General features: G+C 39.0%; 1 protein-coding gene and 1 pseudogene across 1 annotated transcript in view; one reads left to right on the top strand and one right to left on the bottom strand.

Moving 5' to 3' along the window:
* The window catches only part of GPM6A (glycoprotein M6A), a 209,367-nt gene that overhangs the window by 155,127 nt on the left and 26,614 nt on the right, over window positions 1-27,626 (bottom strand). The window lies entirely within an intron of this gene.
* LOC149312824 (protein tyrosine phosphatase type IVA 2 pseudogene) lies at window positions 8,517-8,994 on the top strand (annotated as a pseudogene).

The raw sequence follows: 27,626 nt of genomic DNA, 5'->3' as shown, positions 1-27,626 counted from the left end.
AGGGAATACTTGTCAAAATCTTAGAAACCATTGGCTGAATGATATTTCCAGTGGTTAAGGAGAAGAAAACCTTACAAAAGTAAAATACATTATGCAGCTCAAGCAGACATACATGCATCCATTTCATTTATACAAATGGCAGGCTGTACTTTTCCTTGGTTCAAATCTTTGATGTAATATTTAAAAGTACAAACTCCCTACAAACTAATAGTTGTGTGTCTATATATCATCATCACCACCACCACCACCATTATCATTATTCATTCTATCCCACCTTTCTCCTGATAATGGGACTCAAGACAGCTAAAGCCATATTTAAAACAATACAAATAAAAATACACAAAATAAAAGTACAGGATTTTAAAATAATTAAACATTTTATCAAGTTAAAACACTAAAGATTAAAAATATTAAAATGGATTTAAAGACTACATACCAGCCTTAAAAGCAGAAACTGGACAGCATTAAAAGACCAACACTAGTTAGTTTGTAAAAACCTGACAACACAGAAATGTTTTGACTTGTCGTCAGAAGGAAAACAAGGATAAGGCCATCCTGGCCTTTCTTGGGAGGGAGTTCCAAAGTCTGGGAGCAGCCATCAAGAAAGCCCTCTACCTTGCTTTCACCAAATGAGCCTGGAGAAGGTTGTGGGACAGAAAAATCTTAGAGCTCTCATGAACTCATAAACAGTCTCAGCCTTTCCAGGTCACATAGTATATATATATACCCAAGTTCTTTCCAGGCAAACATTCTCTGAAGATGCCAGCCACAGATGCTGGCAAAACATCAGGAAGAAACTCTTCTAGAACATGGCCACATAGCCCGAAAAAACAAAACAAAACAAAAAACCAAAAAACTATGGATGCTGGCCATGAAAGCCTTTGACTTCACAGTCTCAGCTAAGGATAGTGTGTTTCCTGAGTGAAAGCATGGAGGAGATAATGGACTAGATGAGGAAAACCAAATTGAAGTTGAATCCAGACAAGACAAAGGTCCTTATTATTAAGGGGCTTAACCTGTGTTTGGAGGGGTGTCCAGGTGTGATCATATAAGCCCAACATTGAAATCACTCCACTAGCTGACAATTCTATACAGCTCTTTTCACTCCCATCTTCACCCTGCCTGAAATGTGCTTTATTATACAGATTGAGTACCCTTTATCTGGAAATCCAAAATGCCCCAAAATCCAAAACTTTTTAATTGGTGGCATGACACTTAGAGGCTTTGATCTGGACTCTGTTATGCACTGTACAAGTAGCATAGTATTGTATTTGTGGAACTAATTATATTGTATTTGTGAAGCTAGAGAGATATGCAAGCCTAGAGAAAGATGAGAGACTTGAGGCTGAAGAGAGATGCAAGGATCTGTAAAATGGTGAGAGGTGTGGATTCATGTCAAGCACTACACTTGGATTGTGCCATTTCATACATCCTCACATCTCTCTCCAGCCTCGCAATTCTCTCCAGCCTCATGTCTCTTTCCAGCCTTGCAAATACAGCACAGGTACATACTATGCTACTTGTATTCCAAAATAAAAATAAAAAATCCGAATTCCAAAATTCTTCTGGTCCCAAGCATTTCAGATAAGGGATATTCATCCTGTATTTACTATACTTGCGTTAACATGAACTGTGAAAGAGCTACTTCTATTTGTTCAAGTACAAAAGAGGACATATCCAAAGATGTAATTTAATGGACTATACTGTACTCACAATTACACTTAAAGCAGATGCAGTTAAATAAATGAGAACTGAGTTAGCTATGATTAATTGAAGTCTGACTGAAGTCTACTCTAAATATGACTAAACCTGGATCCAACCCAATAATTATTGGGTGAACAACAGCTGAACAAGATCATACTGTGCAAAAAAAAATCTGAAGAGATGTGTGTAAGACTATATTCAGTATTTCATACCATTGCAATTCTTCATCTGTTTCCTTTTCCCAGTTCTTTTCATGTTTATGAGTTCTTTATGTCTGCTTGACACTATGGATGGAGAACTAGAGGGAACAAAATAATTTTCTTTGCTTTACAAATGTTGATATTTTCTGATATTCATAAACTAGAAAAAGCAAAAAGATTCATTATAATTCAATGGTTCCTTACAGTTCAATCCTTTGTAACTCCATTTGTTTAAATAAAAAGTCAATTCAATTTGTAATTAATTCCTGAATAAACTAGGTTTTTAATATATCAGACACAATATGTTTGTACCAAGTCATAAATAATGTATTTCATGTTTCTAAAACAACAAAGCTACTTTAATTGATTAAAAAATTAATGATTTTTTCTACCTTTCCTGAAAATTTCATTTCTTTTCAAGGGGGGGGGGGAGGGGATCTCTGGGGAAATGCATTTTTTTACCATACAGAAATTTTACACCTCTAATAGGTACAGTTCTGGCTTGTGAATTCTGCACCAGTCGAAGTGTCTGTGTCAACTTCAAGGGCATCCCAATATATAACACTACCTCCTAATTAGAATGCCTAAAAAGAATCAGTATGCCTTCAGTGTCTGTCTATACAGATATGCCTTTACTATACTTTCCATCCCATGGGACAGAGGGCAGTTTATCAGCCAATAGGGACACAGAGACTGGACTCAGGCTCAAAGCATCTGACAGGCTGAAAATGATACAAATAGATGTTGGTAGACCCCAAGCTGGGAGCTAAAACATATATAACTCGGGATTTAATTTGTACCTCAGATACGGCAGAGCTGATCTGCCCAGAAATACCATCAACATCTGAAAGATCTTTTCTATGCTTACTGAAAAGAACTTTGCTTTAAAGTGGAATGTTGTGTAAAACCTCAAAAATCATGCATCATTTATAAACAACAGAAGATTTCAGTACTGGTTGGCTGGTTATTTTCACAAAAAATATCAGTATGCTAAACTATGTGGCTTTCCCATATTCTATATTCACCTGTTGCTGTGACTATATTTGAGGACATTCTGCATTAGGTTGTTTTCCTTCTAGTGCTATACATTAAGAGAACAGTAAATGTTTACACCTGATGTAGCCAATAGCCATTTATCTGCTGACAATACGTCTCCTTCTTTAAAGTTTCAGTCCTATGAGCTCCACAAAGTGGAAATAACTCGTTAACACAAAGGGAAAATTCCACATAAATATGCGTGGAATTTGGCTGAATTACTCTTAACAATTACCTGAATCCATAGCCTCAAACTGGACTCAATTGTTAAATGGTAAATTGACACATATATAAACCCTGTTGCTTCAGTATATCTAATTAGAACTAGCAATTGGATTCTTGGTCAATATTCATAAACCAGTTACACCTAAACTCTGTTATAAATAACAAGTGTCCTAGAACTAATAACTTTGAAGTATAAGTTGGAATAAGATACTTCAGGGTCAGTGCATGAACCACTGGCTGCTGGTCCACACTGAATTTCTAGGAAAGAAAGAAACAATTGTAGCCAATGAGAAATAGCTGGTTCCTCACATCAGATAGCCTGAACTGTACTGGTCTAGGCTGCATCCACACTATAGAAATAATCCAGTTTGCCACCGCTTTAACTTTCATGGCTCACTGCTATGGAATTCTGAGAATTGTACTTTGTTGTGGCACCAGAGCTCTCTGACAGATAAGGCTAAATGTCTCTGTTGATAAATGAAATTGCTTGTACAGAGCTCCAGATAAAGGCAAATGTCTCTTTCATTTCTATGTCCCCATCCCAGCCAAACAGCTCATGAATAACCATTTAAACTGACAAGGAGGAATAGGAATTTTGAAGCATACCCACCGTAAGTTACTCGAAGCCCATTTATAGCTGCCCATCCATGTCATACTGCATAACCAATGGGGGTTATCGATTGATCTCTAACTTCTCAAAGAGAAATTTTGTGCAAACACAGTAACTGTCATTTATTGGGTACAAAATGTGTTTTAAAGAGAGCCCCCTCCGCTCACATTTAAGTTACCACATTAACTTCATTTAAATCATAATCCAATTTAGGTATAGCTTTGCATGTTGCAACTTAACAGATAGAATGTCTCATTAAAAAGTTAGATGACAGTTCTGCAAAAACCTAGCAGGAGTTTAATAGGTAACCCCTTTGTCTGTTTCCCTCATCATCTCATCCTAGGTAGCACATTATTTATTCTATAAGTTTTCATCAGATATGGGGATGCTATGTTTAATACTAGAGGGACAACATAAGAAACAGATGGACCATCTAATTTGAGAGATTTCACCAGCGGAAACAATTTAAGGCTGTGGAATAAGAGAAGGGGAGCACATATTCTCTGACTGTGAAAACACTAATTACTGTGTATAATTGGTCAGAGGTTAGGCTCTATTGAATGCCAGGCTATTTTCCCACCTTGGCTTTTAAAAACCCTTCTTTACACTTTATGAATTGATATTGCCAAGTGAAAATTATTTTTACAGTTTTTGACTGGCAAGTATTTTTCGATTTGACACTCAGCTGCAATTTTCCCCATTAATTAGATGATTGTCAAGGTTAGTAACAGTGGAAGTTTTTAAAATCTGAAAACAGCTGCATTGATAGGAAACTGGATAATTAAAATACAACCCTTTGTGCCAGAATCATATGCTCTCTTTTTCAGATGCAAGAGCCACCTGGACTTCCTGAATTATAAATGGTTTCCCCCCCCCAAAAAAAAAACAATGTATCAATGAGTAGTGCCATCAGGTTATATATGGGACATGTATATATATTCAGGTTATACATATAGTCTGCTGAATATTTTTGTCTTGAAACTGTCAGAAAGCTCTGGTGCCACAACCAACTATAGATTCAAGGATTCCACAGCGGTGTCAGACTGCATTAATTTTGCAGTGTGGCAGAAATCTCAAACAATGGTGGGAATCATGTGGCCATCCAGAAGCTGTTGAACAGTAACTTTCAACAGTCCTAGCTAGCATAAATAATGGGAGCTGCAATCAAACAACATCTGAAGGTCAATATGATTGTCATTCCTGCTTTATGATATTTGAGTAGTGCAGCACAATTTCTTTCTTTCATGCCAAATATGAGCCTGTCTAATTGTGTGTAATTTATTTCAAAAGATGTGCCAGGGAGACCGCCCAAGGTCGTAATACAGGTTTATCAATGTGTATTCTGCCATAATTATTAATACAATGTGGTTGCAATGAATAAGTTGATGAGAAAATTTCAAGAACATTTGAAGTCACTTAAAATATCTACGAGCAAGATGGAGAATAAACAAGTGTCAAAAGGTTAATGCAAATGATACAGAGAGAAAGGTGCAGACAGATGGTGCAATCTTCCTGCGACATCTCAAGTTCTCAAACAGACACAATTATGAGGCAGTAATTTGTGTACTCACTTGTCTTGAACATAATGTTATCAATTAAACTTCCAAAATTCTCTCCATAATGAAAACTCAAAATGAAATAATATTGATTAACTTGTACCATGGGTCTGATCCCTGAGGTCCTTGAATTGCTTTGACAAAGAATTTAACAATCAATGCTTTTTTACAGTGAAAGTGAAATTAAATATACATATCATCTCCTTTTATCAACATCTCAAAACTCCTGAATACATTACCACTTATCAATAAGCATTCCAAGAAGCCAAGATGGGTTTTAAAAATAAGTCCATATGGAAAATTTAGAAACTAAAAAAATATGATCTACTTTCCTGTTCTGTTGTTATTGTAACTTGTCAAGATTATTAGGAATAGCATCAGAACCTGTGAAACACAGTGACAGCCATTACCAGCCTCCTGAGGGTGTTAAGAAAGGTTTTTCAAAGCAGAGGTCATTAAATATATGCTGGTTCTGGCCTAGCCATTATAATCTTAAAAATTAAATGCCAACTAGAGTTTGAAAAGTGGAATATGAGTGTTGTTTTTAATTTCAAAATAGTGCAAACAATAACAGTCCTTCAATGTGCAAATGGCAGGGTGTAGGAGGCTTCTTGTCGTAATTCAGTACAACTCAATACAAAATGGATAAGGAACCAAGACAAGAATAACAATCCAGTTCCTTCTCTCTTGGATTATAAAGAAAACTCCTCATGCTATGAAAAGGTCTCAGGGACACCGGCTGTTGCAGTTTACTCAAAATGCACTAGATGCCATGAACAAAATTCCAGTCACAGAAAAATTTATCCTGGCATTCATTAATGAAACAGATGTAATTTTTACCAATTTCCTATAAAATACACAGGCATGCACACATATCTGTTCCAGTGTCTTGGGGGGAATCCCTGAGAACAGTCATAAAGTGCCATAAGGGATTAAAAGGAGAAGGCTTGATTAAAATTTGTGAAAATTGCTTCCCCTTCTGTTAGCAACTCCTTCATTGGATCTAAGGCTTCTGTTCCCATAAAAACCCCTTTGAAAATGGTGCACACAGGAACACCACCACCTATGAGGCCATCCAGGAATGCCTACTGGGTTTTTCCATGCAAGGTGCTGTGTGCTGTCTCTTTAAGAGGAAAACATAAGTGATCTCAGTTTTGTTTGGTCTCATGCAAAGGATGGTTTTTGATTCAGAGCAGAAGCTAGTAGGAACAGTTATCTCACTCCCTGAGAAAACAGGTCCATCCTAAACCTCTTCAGTTTAACTGTTGCATTTATGTAAACCAGATTTGTGTTTGTGTTTGTGTGTGTTGCTTAATAAATAATGATAATGGAAAACATTTGTGTGTTGCTGCTTTTCATATTAGAAAGCAGTCTCTCTTCCCTCCACACAGACAGAAAGAATGCACCATCTCTGCGTTCACTTGCATAAAGTGAAAAATATTGTACATATGTGTGACACACGCCTCTCCTTGCTTTCTCTCCCTTGGTCTTGCTATCCTTGTGGTTTTTTTCTTGTGTCACCACATACATGCTTTCCCTCCATCTGTCTTTCTCTGTGATCTTTCTGTGTGTGTTTATCCTTCTATGTCCTCTCTATTCTCCCTCTGTTTTCCCTCTGTTTTCCTTTCCGTCTGTCCCCACACACACACTTCAAACCTCTCTGTTTTCTATTTCCTCCACTGTAATTCCAATTCCCTTTTCCATTGTCTGTAAATATTCATTTTCCATTGCTTTCTCTTTATGTTCCCATTTCCTTTGTTGTGTTGCGGGGGTGGGGGACACATATGGAGGCAGAGCCACAAATGACAAAGAAGAAAGCTCCCAAGGTTTTCAGGCTAGCTACCCTCCCTTAACACACAGGAGCTATTTTATGGTTGAGCCCTTAGCACTTTTAAAGGATGCCAAATGTCCACCAGGCTAAAGAATATTGGGACTTTCTAGCTCTAAGGACATCTTTGGATCCAACCCCATGGAACTGCAGTATGTGGTTGCCTGGATGATAAGCAGTTAACGCATATTTCCTAATTATCTATTTTCACCCTTTTTCTACTCAAGAGTGGGCAAATTGTAGCCTGTGGGATATATGTGGCCCTTAAATCCAATTTTGGGGACCCTGAAGCTCTCTATTGGTCCACTCCCATGCTTTCCAACTGAAAGAAGTTCAGCAGATTTTTGGACAGTTTTTGTACCAAACTACACAGAACCCCCCCCCCCAAAAAAAAAACACATAAAAATAAGCACTTTAGAACACAAAACTAACCCCCAAAGACTTTAATTTTTCTCTCAGAATGGTAACAAGAAGTTACACAATGTTACACAATGTCACCATTTTGAGATGGACTGCAGAGGAAAACTGAGGTATTTGGGCTTTCTGTGCAGGGAGGGTGCAGCCTGCAGCAGGTTGTGGAACAAAAAAATAACCCCTGGTTCCCATGCAGTTGCCAGAACCTGTTCTGACTGGCTAATGTCATGAAAATATCCTCAATATGCCTACATTGTACACCATGTCACTCATCATAATAATCTATGTTTTGCATAATATTAAAGCATTTTAGCAGTCTTTATAATAAATGTTAAAATTCTAGGCTATAAAAATGCCCGCTCCACTCTGCCCTCTGGCATTCAATGCTCCCAGTTTTCCATTTGAATCTACGCCACATATTTATAGCAATTCTGAGAGTAAAGGAGATTTCTGCTGCTCTCAGCAGAGCACTCTGGTCAAGAAGTAAGCGGGGGACCAGGCTCTTATGTGCCACAACTAAACTTTGCCATGAAGACTTCCAGACAGCAACACACAAGCCTCAAATATATGGGGTAATCTTCTACACATTGGAAAATTCTTCTTCTTACTGACACTAGAGAAGCAAAGTGAAGATCTATCCTTACGTTTTCTTTGTGCCTCACCAATGCCTATTGCATGTAGTAGAAGACTGTGGAATATGAAGGAGCTTCACCTGTAGTGATTGAGACTAAAGTTGAACTCCAGAGGCTGTCCAAGGAAACCAGCTTTTCTTGACATGAAGAATCATTTTGAAGAACAACCAACAAAAAAAAGCTCTGATTGATCCCTGAACACTTCAGTAGTCTTTTTAAAAAAAAATGTTTTCTGCTGTGAAATGTTGCAAGAATTGATATTTTTCTTCCCCAGCACATTCTTCCCCTTGTCATTATGAACTGTCTGCTCCAGTGAAGATTACTTACAAGAATATGCACGTCTTGATCACCCACAACCCAATCAATGCAACCCTCACCAAATTCACAGAGGAGTTGAAGAAATATGGAGTAAGAACCTTGGCGTGAGTTGGTGATGCTACCCTATGATAAAACACCTGTTGAAAAAGAAGGAATCCAAGTTCCAGGCTGGCAGTTTGATGATGGAGAACCATTGCTAAGTGAGATTGCAGATAACTGGATTAACTTGTTGAAAACCAAATTCCATGAAGAACCTGGCTGCCGCATTGCGGTACACTGTGTGGCAGGGCTGGGAAAAGCACCTATTCTGGTTGCCCTCACACTCATTGAATGTGGAATGAAGTAAGAGGATATCTTACAGTTTATAAGATAGAAAAGGAGAGGAGCATTCAAATAGCTGCTTCATCTTGAGAAATAAGGACCGAAGATGCAATTACACTTCAGATATGCCAACAGCCACTGCATTGTGTAGTAAACGGGGAGCACTCTATGAAGCCTTGATGCTGTCATGGTTGTCTTTCTGGACTCATGAAACCTGGAAATGTAATTCTGGTATTGGATGGTATTTTTACCATAATCTTCAATATACAATGAGATATAGTTGCTATTGTTGTTTTCAAGTGTTGAGACTGTGAGTCATTTTTCTATTATTGGAAAATCAACATAAGCCATCTCCACAAATACCAAGCAAACAGTAAGAATTTAAACATTGAGTTTACATTTCTTTTCATCTAGAAGAAACAGCTGGCATGCATTAGTGTTTTCCAACATTCTTTGGCTTATTTTATGGGGCACAAGCATGTAATAGACAGGAAGAGGTACACTTTAGTAAGGTGCATTTCACTAGATATTACTGCTGCATAAAGGCTTGGATAAGCCCTGTTAACATGAATGGAAGTTGGGAAACAACAGGGCCTGGTGAAGTTTGCCTGCAAATACCTCTCACTGGAAGGAAGCAGAATTGTTTTAAGCAATAATATTAGTTAGTCAAGATCTGTTAAGTGAGCTATGTCACAAGACAAGTGAATCAGAAGACACAGCACAGTGCATAAAATACTAAGATATGAGAAACTAGAGCACTCACCCAGTGCCAACAGGTCTTAAAATAGAACTTTAAAGATTATGGTTTAAATATTTGTAAAAAGGTACATCCCAAATGCACTGACCTATACCATATAAGTGTACATAACTGCATTGTGTCATGACATGTTAGAATTACTCTAAAAGCTATCGGTGTAAAAAATCTGCTTGTTACAGCTTTACAGTGTCATCTATAAGCAACATAAATTGTCATGACTTAATAATTTATGCCTCATTTCTTTACAAAGGTATATGAGGTGGCAAATATAAGAAAGGCCATGACATGTTTGCAAACTCCTCAAACCTAAATAAATTATCTTCTACAGGAGAGTGGAAGGGGGCACATAGTTGTTGCAAGATAGTAACTGCCCAATTGCTATTACTCCATGTTCTCCAACTGTGCCAATTTGGCAGGGACAGTGCCAATTCATTTTCTGCCATCACACTTTTTCTGCTGCTCTTGAAATGTCCTGGTTTCTCTGTTCTACTCAAACCACTTTCTCACTTTTATCCTCAATTTACTTCAGTTACACAAACTGAGTTGAAAGTTGCAAAGTAATTTACACTCGGTTCAACAGAGGAAAAGGAGAGGATAGGCAGGGGCAAAAGCAAACTGCTGCTATCTTGTGTGTTCTTCCTCATTAAGAACTCTTGCTATCTTGATCAAACTCTGATGTTGCTTGGCACATGTCCCAGTTTTCATCTGTAAAATGTTGGATGGTATGTCTTTTTTCTATTTCTTATTTATGCCTTCTCTGTCATGGCTTATAGCTGTAATGAGTTGCACCACACTAGAATTTGCTGGTTCTCTTTCATATCAAAAAGGCTGCATGCTGGCTTTCTTGTGGTCTAACTGACTGAAGCATGGAAGACAAGTTTATTGTTATAATGGTACTGTAGACAATATATTTGGGCATTTTGAACTATGGAAGCATGCTATAGGAATGCTGAGTATCACTTATTGTTGTCGTCATCTTCATCATCTTAAAACTCCCCTGAATGTTGAGGTTGGTGATCACATACAAACACTCCTAATTAATAATGCACCAAAGGCCAAATGATCTGCAGCTCCTAGCTCATAAATGAAAGTTATGCATGCCAGAGCCCAGATTATGGAATTCCACATACAGCATCATTAATTATCAAGGTTGCTCTAGAAATTGATAAATTTTTGATAAGAATTGGAATTTAATATTCATTCTGATATAAATTAATTAGCACTGTGCCCAGTTTAATTTGTGACAGAGGCCTAAAGCAACTTCACATTATTATTCCACATTCCTGCAAACACTACCTTTTTAAATACTGAAATTGTTGATTAAATACATTGACAAAAATAGTTTAAAGCAATTTCTGCTAAAATCGTTTATATACATAAACAGAGAGAAAGGGGATCTAGTTCTTAACATTTATTGCATTTATCTCTACAAACAACATCACAACAATAATCATTATGCAAAATTTTGCAGGGCATCTTGGAATGAGATGCAAATCCTATTACAAAGCTGGCATCACCAAATTGCTTGTTCTTAACAAGAATGGCCAGTCCCAGATTTCTTTTGTCAATGTGAGAAAAATAAGTTTTTTGGAACACATTATGGCATGAGGATGGACCAACTTGGTCTAGGGACCAAGTTGGACTGTGAATGTGGAGAATCTCCAGGGTTCAAATCCCTGCATAGGCATAGAAACCCACTGAGTGACCTTGGGCAGGTCAAATACTCAAGAAGAAGGCAATGGCAAACCCAGTACGAAGAAATCTTACCAAGGTGATAGGTTTACTTTAGCTATATTGTGTATTGAAACATATTCCATGGCTTACTAAATTGATTTACCTTATCCAGCTGAAAGCTTAATTCGGGCAGCATCCTGTTGTTATTAGAAGGCTCTTGCCACCAAATTTGCCACCTGAATAGCCCAGGTCCATCCCCACTTCCAGGATCACTCACTGTCTGATCCAGGAGTTTTCCGGCTTAAGAAAATGGCTGCAGGAGCGCTCCTGGAAGCAGGAATGGACCTGGGCTGTATTCAGATGGCGAAAACCTTCTGATAACATCAGGATGCCACCCAAATTAAGCTTTAAGATGAATTGAGGTAAATCAATTTAGTAAGCCATGAGATAAGCTTCATACTGTACTTTATTATGCATGCAGCCATATTTTTCTGATGTGAACTTATCTTCATTAAAATGCCTTGTTGACATTACCCACAGTTAAAACCTTCTCCTCCCACCATCCTTCTCCCTCTCCAGACCTCTCCTGACCACCTAACATCACTTCCCTCTGATTTTCTCCAATAACTTGATGCTAAAACTTTCTCCCACAACACCAGGGAAATTTTCATAGTGCAATCATCATAATAGTTTAGATACTAGGGAAACAATTAGGAATAATTTCTTAACATCCTCTTTTAAAATAAGAATAATAATAACACACACATCACAACAATTGGCAGTTTTCCCAACATTAAGGGCTAAGCTCCAAAGGGACACCTATTTGTTTATGAATGCACTAAATCTTGTTGACTTGTGTAAAGCATTAGTCATCACCTTCTAGAAATCCTCACAATAGAGATGTGGGGCAATTCTGCAATCTGTCAGCAGCGCTGTTATCTAGCTATGAAAGTGACATAAAGAATACACATAAACATTGTGGAAAGTGATACATACCCAGAATAAGATTTCAAACGAAGATAATTTTCATTCAATACTACTTCTATGTCTCATTGGATAGCAATAACTATATTATGTATGACTGAAGCATCACAAATCAAGGAAAGTAGTATGTTATCGCAAGAACCTCAAGGAACTTTCGTTAGAAAAAATAATCACCACCTTGTATGTTTCTGGCTGTAAAGATGGTAGACACTCTATAAGGTAATCAAAAACACATGTAATGCATGCATCACTGTTGTATCAAGCTCTATCCTATTAAGTGGTTTCCTTGACTGGCAGCTACTAAAAATGTCTGCCTAGCTATCATTTAAATTTAAAGATAGCCTGGAGAACTAAACAGATGAAATAAAAGATGATCAAAGGCAGGAAGAGTGCAGGAAGTAGTAATTGGACTCCGACGACAAACTAGTTTCATTCAAAGAAATGGAAGAAGGCACCATGGCCTTGAATAATCAATACCTTTTCAGACTAAAGAGCTGCACCTCTTTTTTATCTACTCACTGGCTGCAGACTGGAAAAACACCCTAGGACTGCATCCACACTGCAGAAATAATGCAGTTTGACATCATTTTAACTATGCTCTGGAATTCTGGGAAATGTCTCTTGTGAGACATTTAGCTTTTTTGTCAAAGAGCTCAGGTGACATAACAAACTACAGTTCCCAGATGATGTGTCCAACTACAACAGTCTCAACTTAATCATTTAAATTTAAATCAAATTTAATCATTTTGTCTTCTAGGAAGAGTTCAGACTTAATTTGCCAGATTTATCTTATCTCTTTCTTTTTTTATAAAGAGTTACAACCTCGATAGAGGAAGGAATGTTGTGGATGTAGCATATCTTGATTTCAGTAAAGCCTTTAACAATGTCCTCCATGATATTCTTGTAAAAAAGGTAATGAAATGTGGCCTAGACAATGCTGCTGTTAGGTGAATCTGAAATTGGTTGACAGATGGAACCCAAAGGACAGTGCAATCACTATCTAGATTCTATGGTGTCATCTGGGGAATGATGCATTTTCTCTCCTCTTTTCCATCGCTGGGGACAAAGCACCTGGGAAAGGTGAGCATTTGCCCCTTCTCTCCTCCATCACCAGGTTTCCTCCCCAAGGAGCCTGATGATGGAACAGCCAGGAATGGTGAGCATTCACCCCTCCTCTCCTCCATCATCAGGCTTCCACTCCAGGGAGCAAGCCCAGCAAGGGAGCAGCCAGGAAAAGTGAGCGTTCATCTGTCGCTGGGCTTCCTATCCAGAGAGAAAGCCCAATGATGGAGCAGCTGAGAAAGGCCAGCATTCACCCTTCCAAGCTCAAAAGGGGAGGAGGGCTCAACTAGGTATCATCCTTCCTCTGGGATATCACCCAGTGTGATTCAGACCCCACCCCACACATCACCAGCGATACCACTGTCAAAGGGTGCTCACCAATGGCTCCCCTTCATCCTGGAGAGAAATGACTAGTGGGATGCCACAGTGTTCTGTTCTGTGTCCAGTGCTATTCAACATCGATACTTATCAATTTTGCAGATGACACCAAATTAGGTGAGGTATCTTAAGACAGAATCAGAATTCAACAAATTAGAGAGTTGGGCCAAACTAACAGAATTAATTTAAACAGGAAGAAATGTATGTTACTACACTTAGGCAGAAAAAAAAGGAAAGACTCAGATGTAAGATGGCTGACACCTGACTTGACAACAGTACATGCAAAAGGGGTCTGGGGAAGTTAGCAGACCACATGCTGAACATGAGTCAACAGACTGATGCAGCAGCTTAAAAAGTGGATATGATCTTATGCTACATCAATAGGAGTGTAGTGTCTATATCGAGGGAAGTAATAGTGCCACTCTATTCTGCTTTGGTCAGACCTTACCTGGAATACTATGTCCAGTTCTGGCCATAACAATTCAAGAGGGATATTGATGAGCTGGAATGTGTCTAGAGGAGGGCAACCAAAATGGTGAAAGGTCTAGAAACCATGCTGTATGAGGAACAGCTTAGGGAGCTGGGTATGTTTAGCCTGAGGAAGAGATGATAAAGAGGTGACATGATAGTCATGCTTAAAGAGTGTCATTTTGAGGATGGAGCAATCATGTTTTCTGCTGCTCCAGAGCAAACTACAGGAAATGAGATTCCACTTGAACATTACCAAGAACTCACTGATGGTAAAAGGTGTTCAGCGGTGGAATAGGCTGCCTTGGGAGTGTAGTCAAGTCTCCTACATCGGAGGTTTTGAAACAGAGGCTGGATGGCCATCTGTTAGGAGAGATGTGATAGTATATTTCTGCATGGCAGGAAGTTGGACTGAATGGCCCCTGTGGTCTCTTCCAACTCTATGATTCTATGCTCTAGGGCCCATTTATTTGTCTTTTTGGCAGACCATAATATCCATAGAACTCTCTTCCAGCACCACATTTCAAATGAGTTGATTCTCTTCCCATAAACTTTGTTGTCTTACTTTCACAAACATATATAAAATTATAAATACTATTGAATGGATAATTCTGACTTTGGAATTTAATGATATATCTTTGTACTTGAGGATATTGTCAAGCTCTTTCATAGCTATTTTTTTCAAGACCTAGCCTTCTGATATCTTAAGTTTCCATTTTGATTTATGACTGAGCTAAGATATAGAAAATCTTTGTTTATTTCTATGTTTCCATTACCCAATTATGTAAACAATATATAGTCATTGTTTATTTAATATTCAACTGTTGCACTTCCTTAACTTTCATCAGTAGTCTTTCCAAGTCTCTGCTTCAAGACATTGCACACATAAAGTTAATGACCTGAACATCAACAGCCGTTCTTCAACAGCAACAACACTTCAAGGGGTGATACCAGTATGTTATTGTTACAAAAAGAATTTACCTAAAAGCTTATTTGTATTTGTTTAGGACTCAATCAAGATGGAGCTTTCTTCTCCTGTGGCAGTGAAAAAAATAAAGCTAAATTATATACAATTATTGTGCTACATAAAGTTCCTTAAGGTCACTATGGCGGGATACAGATCGCCCAAAAAGGGCAGTCTCCCGCCGCCCTGGTTTGCTCCATGAGGAAGCTGCAGCGGCCAAACTGTGCGGCTCTGTCACGGAACAAAAAGAACCTGCAAAAAGCAGGTTCTTCCTGTGGCGCCTTTGTGACACCATAATGCGCCAATGCCGCACATGCAGCATCACAAAGGTGCCGGGACGGGACGGATGCTAGGCATCCATCACGTCAAAATGGCAGTGCCAATGTGTACAGGGCACCACCATTTTGATGCCCCCGTCATGTGCTAGGGGTGAGGCCAATATGGACGGTGCGTCCTCGGCCAACCCCTAGCACGGGACGGGGGCACTGCAAAGACCCGTCTAAATCAGGCCTATAAGTCATAAATGACTTGAAGATACAACAACAACGATTTTGAACTATTCTGTGTACTTTACAAATACTGTCTTGTAATCATGGCAACATCCCTCTAAACCATGACATTATTACTGTATCTGTTCCATGATAATAGAGGAAGACTGACATTGTGAAGGATGACTTGCTAAAATCTGTCTTGGCAGAGACAAAACCCAAACCTGGCTCCTCCAGATTCATAGTTCATTTAGTCACAGCAATGTTTTGGTAGTTTATGGTGATTACAGGCAGGTTGAATTTGTTTGTTTGTTTGTTTGTTTGTTTGTTTAATTCTCAGTTTGATTGAGACATTAAAGGACATTACAGACTAAATATATACATTTCTGTAAGAAAGCAATATAAAGTTTCTTTTTTTAAAAAAAAAGACAATACATGAGCAACAATAGACAATTGTTGCTCAGAATTTATTTGTTTGTTTAAAGTACTTATGCCCACTTAGCCTTACACAATTCAAGTTGGCCAAGAAAATTTGTTAAGATACAATAAAAAATAACAGTACTGAAAATTAAAGCAGAATAGTAAGCTAGGCATGGTACAGACCTCTCAAAAAAAGGGAGGCCTGCCGGCACCTGTTGTTCCTCTGCAGGGAAGTCACAGCCGCCAAATCGCGCAGCTTCCCTGCGGAGGAAAAAACCCGGCAAAAGCGGGTTCTTTTTACCCCACGATGCTGATATACCGAGTGTGCCAGTGGCACATTTGGTACGTAAGCACCACACGGTGCTGTGTGGATGCCGCGCAGTGCTTATGTAACAATGGTGGCGCCCATGTATACAGGGTGCCGCCATTGTTACGCCCTCATCACGTTCAAGGGTTGTGGAGCGTGTGGGCACTCCGCCCCCAGGCAACCCTAGCACGTGATGAGGGCATCCCTAAAGGCCCGTTTGTACAGGGCCCTAGTTATACAAACTATAGAAAACATAAAACCACCAAAAGCTTTTCTGAATAGTGAGATTTTAATACTGTGACAGCAGGCCAATGAAAAGGAAACATGATAGGTCTCCCCAAGCAGGACTTCCAAAATCTGTGCATGGCAACAAAGAAAGCACTCTCCTTTGTTCCAATAAAATGTGGGTTTTGAAAAGATGCCTCTTTAATAACTATTGCCAATCTGACCACAGTCTGATGTTGCTTGGTTACACAGGTCTTGCTCTTTGGCTGCTGCTACACTACAGAATTAATGCAGTTTGACACCACTTTAACAGTCACGGCTCAGTATATGGAATCCTGGGATTTATAGTTTGTTGTGGCACCAGAGCTCTCCTACAGAAAAGCCTAAATATATCACAAAGCTACAAATCCCCAAATTCCATAGCATTGGACCTTAGCAGTTAAAGCAATGTCAAACTGCATTCATTCTGCAGAGTAGATTGCAGCCTAGGTCTCCTTCAGGTATTTCAGTCTTGTATCCATATTTTTTTAAAAAAATAGTTGGTTGCATTTTGACACTTAGAAGAACCCTGCATTAGGGTATTTACTACCATTCTAAATGTAAGAAAAAACCTTGCTTACCTTCCACAATTCATTGCCTACATCTACCTCATCCCCTATCTAAAGTGCTAACTACCTTTTAAAATAGCAAACAGTGGCAGTACTAAAGCACCGTAACTACTAAATATGCGTAGTTGAAGAATGCATTAAAATTTAATAAGAGATTTTTGGTGCTTCTGAGATTATAGCGCCAATCATTTCACTGACATTTCAAGAAACACCACCGAAATTGTTTGTTTGGTTAACCACATCCTAGCAAGAGGCTGGTGATAGTACTGCTCTCTTGTTCGGAATTTGCCTTGTCATGATTTTCCCTTGGTATGTATCACATTAATATCTATGTTCTGAGGTTTCTAAGTGCAAACTAAAAGCTCTGATTAAGAGTTCCGCCCTAGAAACATGCAATGTGAACCAAGACCCATTGTGATAATTAATTTATTTGGAAGTATGTCTTTGCAAACAGTTCTTCGGTGGCAGGGGAGAGGTGGCCTTGTGCAGGGAAATAGGGCAGCATGTTCTGTGTGAAGAATATTTGCAAGTACTTTTTAATATTCTCTCTTTCAAGCTGCCATCTGTTTCATCCTAATCCAGAGATGCAGCTACATAAGGCAGCTAGTGTACAATGACCCTGTTCCTGGAAAAGGTAAGGCCTTTAGGCTCAGTTATCCAGCTGCTAGAACTCCAGTCATGTGAGAAACAGTTAGTTTGCCATATGCCAAGATAGAGCTTTCTGTAAGGGTGGGGGAGGTTGCAGGGAAGAAAAGAAAGCATGCTTTTATGTTTTGTGACCTATGCACCTTGAAGTGTCTGTAATGATTAGGAAAGCACTGAATTTTCTGTTGAAAAATGAGACTCAGTGAAACTGCAAGTAACTCAGCAAGCAAGAAAGAAGAATCACATACAGAAATAAAACAAATTCACAAACAGGTGAGTCAAATTCTCTTGCACAAAAGAAGAACCATTGACAGCTAAATGTGTCATCCCATACTGAAGAAACCCAAACACATTGTAGCTGTGAGTATGTAAGATAGAGCTATGGTGCTGATAGAAGAGGAGGAGGAGGAGGAGGGGAAGAGATCACGGTTTTCAAGTTTGCAATTAAAACAAAATAAAAAATTGTACACTATGTACTTTTTTAAAAGATATTTAAAAGCCCAAAAATTACTGACTAGGCATATAGCTCCCTTTAAATAAGGCATACGACACCACACTTTCTTCTGAGAAGTCATGTGGGAAAGCAGCAAAGTCATATTTCTAGTGGAAACAACAAGATTCAAGCATGTTGGGTTTCAAGTTAGACAATAACAATATAGGTCCTTCACTTATAGCAATGAACAGCAGCAACCCATAAACATAAAAAAGTATACTTTAAATTGTAACAATCCTGAATTCAATATAATTTCTGAGTAGGCATATATAGGATTGTACTGTTAGTTTATCTAGTTTTATCCATATTATGTGTGGCTTTCATATTTAAAAGGACACTAAGCAATAATGCCTAAGGCGCGGTACAGACCGGCAGGGAAACACCGGCCCTTTGTACTGCGCAGCTGCACCGCAGCACCCAAACTGTGCGGTGCAGCTGCGCTCTAAAAAAGATGCCACCCTTATGATGTCACTTCCTGTCAGAGACGTGTGGGCACTCAGATACCCATATGTCATCCATATGGCCCCCATGTGGGTGGTGCCACTCAAAAATGGCACGTCCCGCACGTAGTAGGGCTCAGGAGCGTGTGGTTTGTGCGTGCTCCTGAGCTCTACTATCACAGCCAGGATGTCACATCCTGGTGGTCTGTATCAAGCCCATGGATCACACACACAAAAATGAAGGAAAAGACTTTGAGAAAAGCGATTGCTATGCACATAATTCTGAAATGTGCTTAAGAAGCTCAGAAAAAGATTAACAAGTAAAACTTAGCACAGTATATAATATTCATGCTAGTTTTAAAGTTTCCACAATATTTCATATTGTAATATGAAAACTATGAAATATCATTCATATTTTTGCTGCAGCAGATGAACACAGCCAGCTTTCTTGAATGGCAGAACATCAGAAAGATGGAATGTCCTTGAAGTGTCACATTCAACAGAATGGAACAGTGATAGACATGTTCTGACAAATAAATAAACAGCAATGTGACAGAAAGTGAAGCATAATGATTGGGAAAGATCAGTTGCTTTAAAATGTCAACGGCCACCATTTCAAGGTGCCCAGAGTTCAATGGGAGACTTCATAGCTTCTGCTTCCCTAGCTTTGGTGGCTACAGTGTGCTCTATTAAAGATTTTAAAAATACTAATTCCAAAAGATGTACAGTGGGATTTCAGTATCTGATGGGATTTGTTTCCAGAACTCCCTGTGGATACCAAAAACCATGGATGCTCAAGTCCCCTTATATTCAAATAAAATGGAATCCTTTATATAAAATGGAAAAATCATTGCTTGCTATTTGGAATTATTTTGTGAATATTTTTGAACCATGGTTGGTTGAATCAGTGAATGCAGAATCTGTGGATATAGGGGGCCAACTATGGTCCAAAACACACTGCAGAAATAATCCAGTTTGAACCCACTTTAATTGCCCTGGCTCAGTGCTAGAGGATTCAGGGAACTGTAGTTTTGTGAGAAATTTAGCCTTCACAGAGAGCTCTGGTTTCACAATAAACTACAGTTCCCAGGATTCTCTGGCATTGAGCCAGGGCAGTTAAAATGGTCTCAAACTGGATTGTTTCTGTAGTGTGTTTTGGACTTTTATCTTTCTTCAATCAGAAAAGTATACTTTCATATTTTTAACCATCATAGAAAATTGCACAACTTATTCCTTAAAAAGCTAACATTTTTAGATTTCCAAATGCAATGTACATTAGAAAATTGGAAGATGTACAAAACAGTCTTTACACCAATGAAAGAAATAAAGTGAATTGACAAACTCTAGTGCTAACTCTGGAATCAGTACACATCAGTAAGTAGCACCATTTGTGAAAAACTGGTTTCCCTTTCAGTCTAAAGCACTATCTATTTAGACAGAGCTGGCTGCCGCTCCATCAAAAGCTGTGGTGAGATTGTTGCCTGGGGTAGTTTATAGAGAGTATATAGCCCCCTTGCTGTAACAGCTCCAATGACTACTCATCCATTTCTATTTCCACCCTAGATTCAAATTGCTGGTTATGACCTTTTAAAGCCTTACATAGCTTGGATGCCTGAAAGACCTTGCCTGAGCTTTAAGATCTTCAGGAAAGGGTTTTCTCTCAGTTCCATGACCATCACATATTTGGTGAAGACATAGGAAAGTGCCTTCTCTGTGGCTGCTCCAAAGCATTGGAACTCCCTTCCCCAGGAATCCGGTGGGCTCCCTCTCTGCTGTCTTTCCACCAGCAGCACCTTTTTATTTAGGGAGGCATAAACGACGCCCATATAATGCAGCACTGAAGGAGCATCATATAGCTGTGCTGCTGTGACTATGGCGCCCTTTCAAGGGTACAAAAAGGAGCCACTTTTTGCGGTTCCTTTTCACACCCTTGAAAGGCCAGATCAGGACCGTTGCATGAGGTTGCCAAGGCCCCGATCCAGCTAGAAAAGGGGCAGTCTGTTGAGCCCCTGAGTGCCTAAATGAGTGCCTAAATGTGAACTTTCCTAGAGAAAACATATCACAACCGGGATGCCACTGCTGGCTACCCATCTCATTGGAAACCACCTACTGATAGCCATCTACCTCAGTTCAGTCAGTTGAGGTACCCTGAGCAGAGCCCCAAAAAGGACCTCATGGTTTGCATAAGTATGCATGTGATAAGGTGCCTTGGTGTCAGACCATTAAGAACTTAAAAGTTCAAAAACAGCACATTGACTTTGAATTCAAAAGGTCTGTGCTGCTAATAAAACTGTAATAAAAATATGATCAAGTTGTCCTGTCCCACTCAACAGTCTTGGAATCCTGACTACTATCAAGTGTAGTTTTCATAATGTTTTCAAAGGCAACCCTGCATACAGTAGTCTAAATTGCAGATTACCAGAGCATGCTTCACTGTGTCTGGATTCATCCAAATAGGATCAGAGGTGGCATTTCATTTGAAGGTTCATTGAGCCACAGAGCCACTTGAGTTTCTAGAGACAATGGTGCATCAACAAGTTCCTTCCCCCCTGCAAATGCAGACCTGAGCCTTGAGGTGAGGGCACATTTCTTTAACCATGGTAAACATATCTACCAAATGTATTAATGCTGGAGAATTTGAAGTATTCAAGTCCTTTTGAAAACAGGGAGGAAAGAGATAAGTAGAATTTATTGTTGTATATACTTGGTGCCCATTTCAGCAAGAATAGGTCTGCAGGAAAAGCAAATAAACAAAAATACAAAACAAAACAAAAATCTACAAGCAATAGAAAGAAACATGCATGTTCATCTGCTCACCTTGAAGGAAGGATTCAAAAATTAAATGGATTTGTAGTGATACTAATTCTCCCAATTTCACCAATCCAATTTAAAAAATTCCTTTGGAACTTAATCAGGCACTTCCAATTTACAGCTCTTAAAGCTGGAATGAATACATCAGGCTCTTTTATTTGCTATAAACTGATACAAATGCTTTATATATTATTATTTAGAACATAAAGATGACTCTAAACTGCAAACAATAACAATAATTGTAAACAAATATATTATCAAAATAGCAATCAGGGGGACAACAAAGGCTTTTAAAAGGTGTTAACAATATCCAAAAACAGAACTTTCAGAAATAATCCAATGGAAATATGAGCACAGGTTCCTTGAGACTCCGTTTGCTGTCCTACGGCTGCAACAGAGGCAATGTTTGTGGTTGCCATTTTATGCTGGTAACATCTGGCTCCCTCACTTGATTCTTTAAACTGTGTTAACCATGAGATCAGGGAGAAGATTATTACACCTCTGCGTGCTTATCCAGTTCCTCTCCCATCCATAAACAATAATGGTCCAGTCATTTGGTATTAATAGGAGTTTCAGTTAATGCCAAATGATGCATCCATTGCTGTTTACAAATGGGAGAAGAAAAGGGTAAACATGTGGGGGTGTGATAATCTTCCCCTCAATCCTGCGATTAACATAGTTTAATGACAGGAGAAGGACATTTGCCTTCCATGTGCTAATCTCCTAAGTGTGAAAGGGATCTAGGAGTCCAAATAGACCACAAATTGAACATGAGTCAATAATGTGATGTGGCAGATAAAAAGGCCAATGCAATTCTAGACTGTATCTGCAATACTGTGTCCAGTTCTGGGCACCACAATTCAAAAAGGATGTTGAGAAGTTGGAGTGTGCCCAGAGAAAGGCAGCCAAGATGGTGAAGGGTCTGGAAACCATGCCCTATGTGGAGTGACTTAGGGAGCTAGGTATATTTAGCCTGGAGAAAAGAAGGCTAAGACATGATATGATACCCGTCTTTAAATATTTGAAAGGATGTCATATTGAGGATGGAGCATACTTGTTTTCTGCTACTCCTGAGAATAGGACCTGGAACAATGGATGCAAGCTACAGGAAAAGAGATTCCACTTCTACATTAGGAAGAACGTCCTGATAGTAAGAGTTGTTCAACAGTGGAACACATTCTCTCAAAGTGTGGTGGAGTCTCCTTCTTTGGAGGTCTTTAAACAGAGGCCATCTGTCAGGGGTGCTTTGATTGTGAGTTCCTGCAAGGCAGGGGTTGGACTGGATGGCCCTTGTGGATGGGTATCATTACGTACTTTCTTTTGCCACAGATTTGTATGGTGGTTAGGCACAGGGACAGATATTGTTGGGAAGGGATGAAGCCTGTCTACCCATCTCCTTTGGTTTGGAGACCCTCTTAAGGGGTCTTGAGGTGAACCCCCAATATCTTGCTATCATATCATCCCTCCAGCTGCAGGTATGGGTTCTACATCAGTAGACAAATGGGCCAACCAATGTTGGGATCTACCCTTTACACTATGCCAGTGTCTAGAACAGTTGTTAACAAAGATATTCCATCCCCTTTGGAAGCACAATGAAACTGCACTGCCCTGTCTTCTTATTGTTGTGTGCCTTCAAATCATTTCCAGCTTATGCTGACCCCAAGACCTATAATGGGGCTGAGAGTGTGTTATTCCCCCAAGGTCCCCCAGTGGTTTCCATGGCTGAGCAGTGAATTGAACCCTTACTCCATAACCATCAATATCATTGTGACATCGCAGCTGTTGAGACTCCAACTCTCATCAGCACCAGCTTGCATGGCAAATATAAGGATTATTGAGAAATGTGTTTCAACAATATCTGGAGAGATACAAATTCCCCATCCTGGCATTACACTAATCCCTAGCCTTATTCCAGACTTATTTGCACATCCACCAAATATTGGACTGGACTGAAGGGCAAAGAGTACATTTTCCAACATCCTTAAAAGCAAAGAGCCAAGTATGAATGTGGTTAGTCGAAAAGAAGTGAGCAAGTAACACAGCTATTCTGTACATAATCACTCCACTGGACCGGCATTTCTCTTATTTATTATATTATTCAAAGTCTGAGAATTATTTTGTTGGACTACAGCCTCCAGCATCACCCAGCCTCCATGGCCAGTGGTTATAATGGCTAAGGATTCTGTGAGTTGCAGTCCAGAAACATTTTCCAAGTCCTGACTTTGCATTACTTTCAAAGCATTCCATTCTGTTGCAGCAGTTCTAAAATATATTGATTAGGATCCAAAAGACCATAAGAAGTCTTTCATGCACACACAGAGATTTCAGGCAGTTTTTCTTTCACAGACAGTTTTCTGAACTCAAGAGGACAAAGGATCTGAAGTAGCACTGCATGAAATGCATGTAACTGCCATCATAAGGGGAAGCTGGCCAATTCTGAAGGCATGTGTGCAGGCATGCTCTAGCTTCTCTTATTCCTGATCAAGAAAGGCAGTGAAAACTAATCTGGCTCATTCATATTCAGAGGTTTACATGATAATATTAAGATAAACTAAGGAACTCATGACTACTATGACTATTATTGGTGTCCCATTTGAAAGAGGTTTCAAGTGTAAGGTAATTCAAATGCATAGGGAGGGGGGTGTTAAGGAAGTGAAATGTTCTCATTTATGGGACTAAAAAAAGACAATAATGTTTTTAAAGCCTGTTCTTATAATGGCCATAAAAACAAAGGATGCTTTCCTAGACACATTTTTCTTCACATTTATAGAAGCTCTATAATCTACAAAAAAAGGATTGTTTAGGGAAGAAAAAAGGAGGGATGAGGAAGAGACTGCTGCTTGAAAAGTTAGCATAAAATATACTGCACAAAAAGAATAACTATGCTCTCTTAGTGAATGGAAGCTTTTGTATCCACTGAACCTTGGCAGGGCAAGTACTCTGAATCTACAGTACTGTTTAAGTGACAAGAATAATAAGTTTCTACACTTCCCCTGGAAGAATAAGGCATTTGTCAGGACTATTATAACTTTTCTGGGATCCTTAAAAAAACTTTTTAACAAATAGGACGGAACTGGCTATATCATAGGTGATGACTTTAAATTAAGGTTGATATCTCTTCCCCATGTGAACAGGCATACAGTGTTTCATTTTCAATAGAATCAAAATGTCCTTGTATAGAATCCTAACATTAAAAACAGGGTACATGTTACTTTTAAAAATTGATCTGAATAGTGTGTAAACTAACTGTTAAAGTAATGCAGTAATTTCTTACAAAATTGCCTTTGCATCTAAATTCTATCTCAAACTAATAATTCCTGTTTCATCCTTTCCCACCCTGTCACAGTAAGTATACAGTCATATGTTAAAGTTGAGTTAGATGAATTACATTGCACCATTATAACCAGTAATCTACGGACAGAATTGGGCTATATTAGTGGTTCTCAACCAATGTTATTGGTGGGATACATAGGTAGTCTAAATCAGTATTTCTTAGGTTATTGGATGTGGGAGGCTAGCTATTTTTCCCTCAGTGTGCCAGTGTTGTTGTTGTTATTGTTGTGTGCCTTCAAAGTTGTTTCCGACTTATGGCTACCCTAAGGGGAACCTATCATGGGGTTTTCTTGGCAAGATTTGTTCAGAGGAGGTTTGTCATTGACTTCCCCTGAGGCTGAGAGCATGTGACTTGCCCAGGATCACTCAGTGGGTTTCATGGCTTAGCAGCAAATTAAACCCTGGTCTCTAGAGTCACAGTCCAACATTCAAACCACTACACCATGCTGGAACCAGTACTATATTTGTGCCCATTGGCTACAATTGCTGTTGTTTTTTTCCCCTCCCTGGAAACTCACCAGGGACTGGCAGTCAATGGTTTGGGGAGTGGCACTGATCTTTGGACCATTACTTTAGTGGCACTAGATGCATCACAACAGGCTCTAGATGCATCACAGGATTTTGGAATAAGTTTTAACTGTTCATATTTTTGTTTTTGTTTTTTTGTTTGATTCTGTGAAATTGAGTGCAATACCACTGAACTTTGTGTGTCCTTAAAACTTACCATAAATGATAAATATAATAACAGAATTACTGTAGTGACATGTTCCTCTCAGGGTGGGCTTTTCATTAGTATTATGGTGGGATTGAGATTCTTAGAGTGATTGGTGAGATGTAAGATACAAAATGACTACAAAACTACTTGTCTTTTCCATGTCCCTTCCAACTGTCATTCTATATGAATGCTATTAGTTGCCAATTAGGTACTTCAACCAATAAATGCTATCTCCTATAGCACAACATCTTCAGTTTCATAGAACCTGTGTGTTTATTTCAGTGCAAACAAATCTGAGATTTATCCAAGATATAGTGAAGCTAGGAATAATCAGAGCATAGGATTCCAGACCATATCCATATCGCCTAAATGATTCATCTATTGAGGGTGTGATCCTTAAAATGGCAATTTTCCAACACCCTTAATACAACATGTTAAACTATAAAGCTTTTTAAAAATTTGAATATATGTAAATAAGTATCACATGTTACAGAATGTAGTTATAACTTTCCATTCACCCACAATACAATACCATTTACGCCACAGTCTATTCACCATTTTTCTAACAAGTTTTCAGATTAAGAAATAATTGCAGGCACTTATTAGTCACTATCATAAAAAAGAAAATAGAAATTGTACATCAAGTCAAGCTGCTGATAAATATGGGCTAATATCTGGCATAATTCTAAAATTATCCAGGTATTCTCCCTATGTAATTTTCTATACTTCCTCAATATAGGGGTATGGCATGAAAGGTAATCAGAATCATAATGTGTTTTTTCCCATTCAGTTTTATGTAATATGCTATCTGAAAAAACTTGTATTGGTAGAGGCATCAAGAAAATCAGCAAGCATCAGACTTCTATCATCAGGTTTTTATAGGATAAAATTCCAAGCTAGAAAGATGACAGTATTCTTACTAATGTTGAAGGACCTTAGACATACTTGCTTCCTTTACACATGTATTTATTTCTATTTCCATGACCTTAGCACCTATGACAACAATCTATTTTGTTCCTTTAAAAAAAAAAGGCAGAAAAAGCTGCTGGGATAAAGAATAATGCCCTGTTGCAGCTGGATCAAAAAACAAAAAAACAAAAAACCCCTGCATTTATTAAAGGGAGTTGCTCCCATTGAACCACAACAGGGTGTGTGACTCATGTGATCTTCCAGATCTTGTTGGACTGCAATTCCTGTTAGTCGTAACAAGCACAACCAATGATGAGAAATGCTAGGACTTTCAGTCCAGCAACTTTTGTAGGTTTCATGACTTTCAACTCTGGGCCTAACATTCCCTACTAGACTGCTAGTCCACTGCCAGCTATCTAACTCATGCTGGTACATTTAAACTGGCTAGTCTAGAGCTCTAGCATGAAAGTGAAACAGTCCTGAAGTGTACCCACACACCTGACAAATTTACAAGTTTATACTTCTTGGCCAGCCTTTACAAAATGTTTTTGTTGAAATACCGGTCTTGTATCTTTTATTATACAGGTCTGGCCTTGTACAGCCAGGTAATCAAAGCAGCAAGGAACTCTCCTGAACTTGTTTTCATTCCCCAGAGATAAACTGTCATCCTGAGTACACTCACAGCCATTACATGCTTTGTGTTGTTCGATTTTCTGCCCCTGACTTTTGGCCTCTGTTGTTCATTCTCTCTGTTTGGGCATCTCTTACATCTTTGAGGCTTTGTTCAGATCTAAGATTAGCCAGGATCTGCTTGGCTTCTGAAATAAATATTTTGTCTTTTTAAGTAAGTACCCTTCCTCTTCTAAGGGGCTCTATAGAGCACCCCTAAGGAGCGGCGGAATGCTGCACCTTTCCTGGACAGATTGGGGCCACAGCAACCTCACGGTGCAGCTCCAATCTAGCCTTTGGGGGGTGTAAAAAGGAGCTACAAAAAGCAGCTCCATTTTGCACCCTCCAAAGGGCACCATAGCCGTGGTGGTGAGACTGTATGGTGCCCCTTCTGTGCTGTGTCATCTGGACACAGTGCTGGAGGTGTGCCATG

The sequence above is a fragment of the Sceloporus occidentalis genome, unplaced genomic scaffold (assembly GCF_023333645.1).
Source record: "Sceloporus occidentalis isolate IW3139 unplaced genomic scaffold, rSceOcc1.0.p SCAF_5, whole genome shotgun sequence".
NCBI classification, from domain to species: Eukaryota; Metazoa; Chordata; class Lepidosauria; order Squamata; family Phrynosomatidae; genus Sceloporus; species Sceloporus occidentalis.
This window is presented reverse-complemented; position numbering and strand designations above follow the sequence as displayed.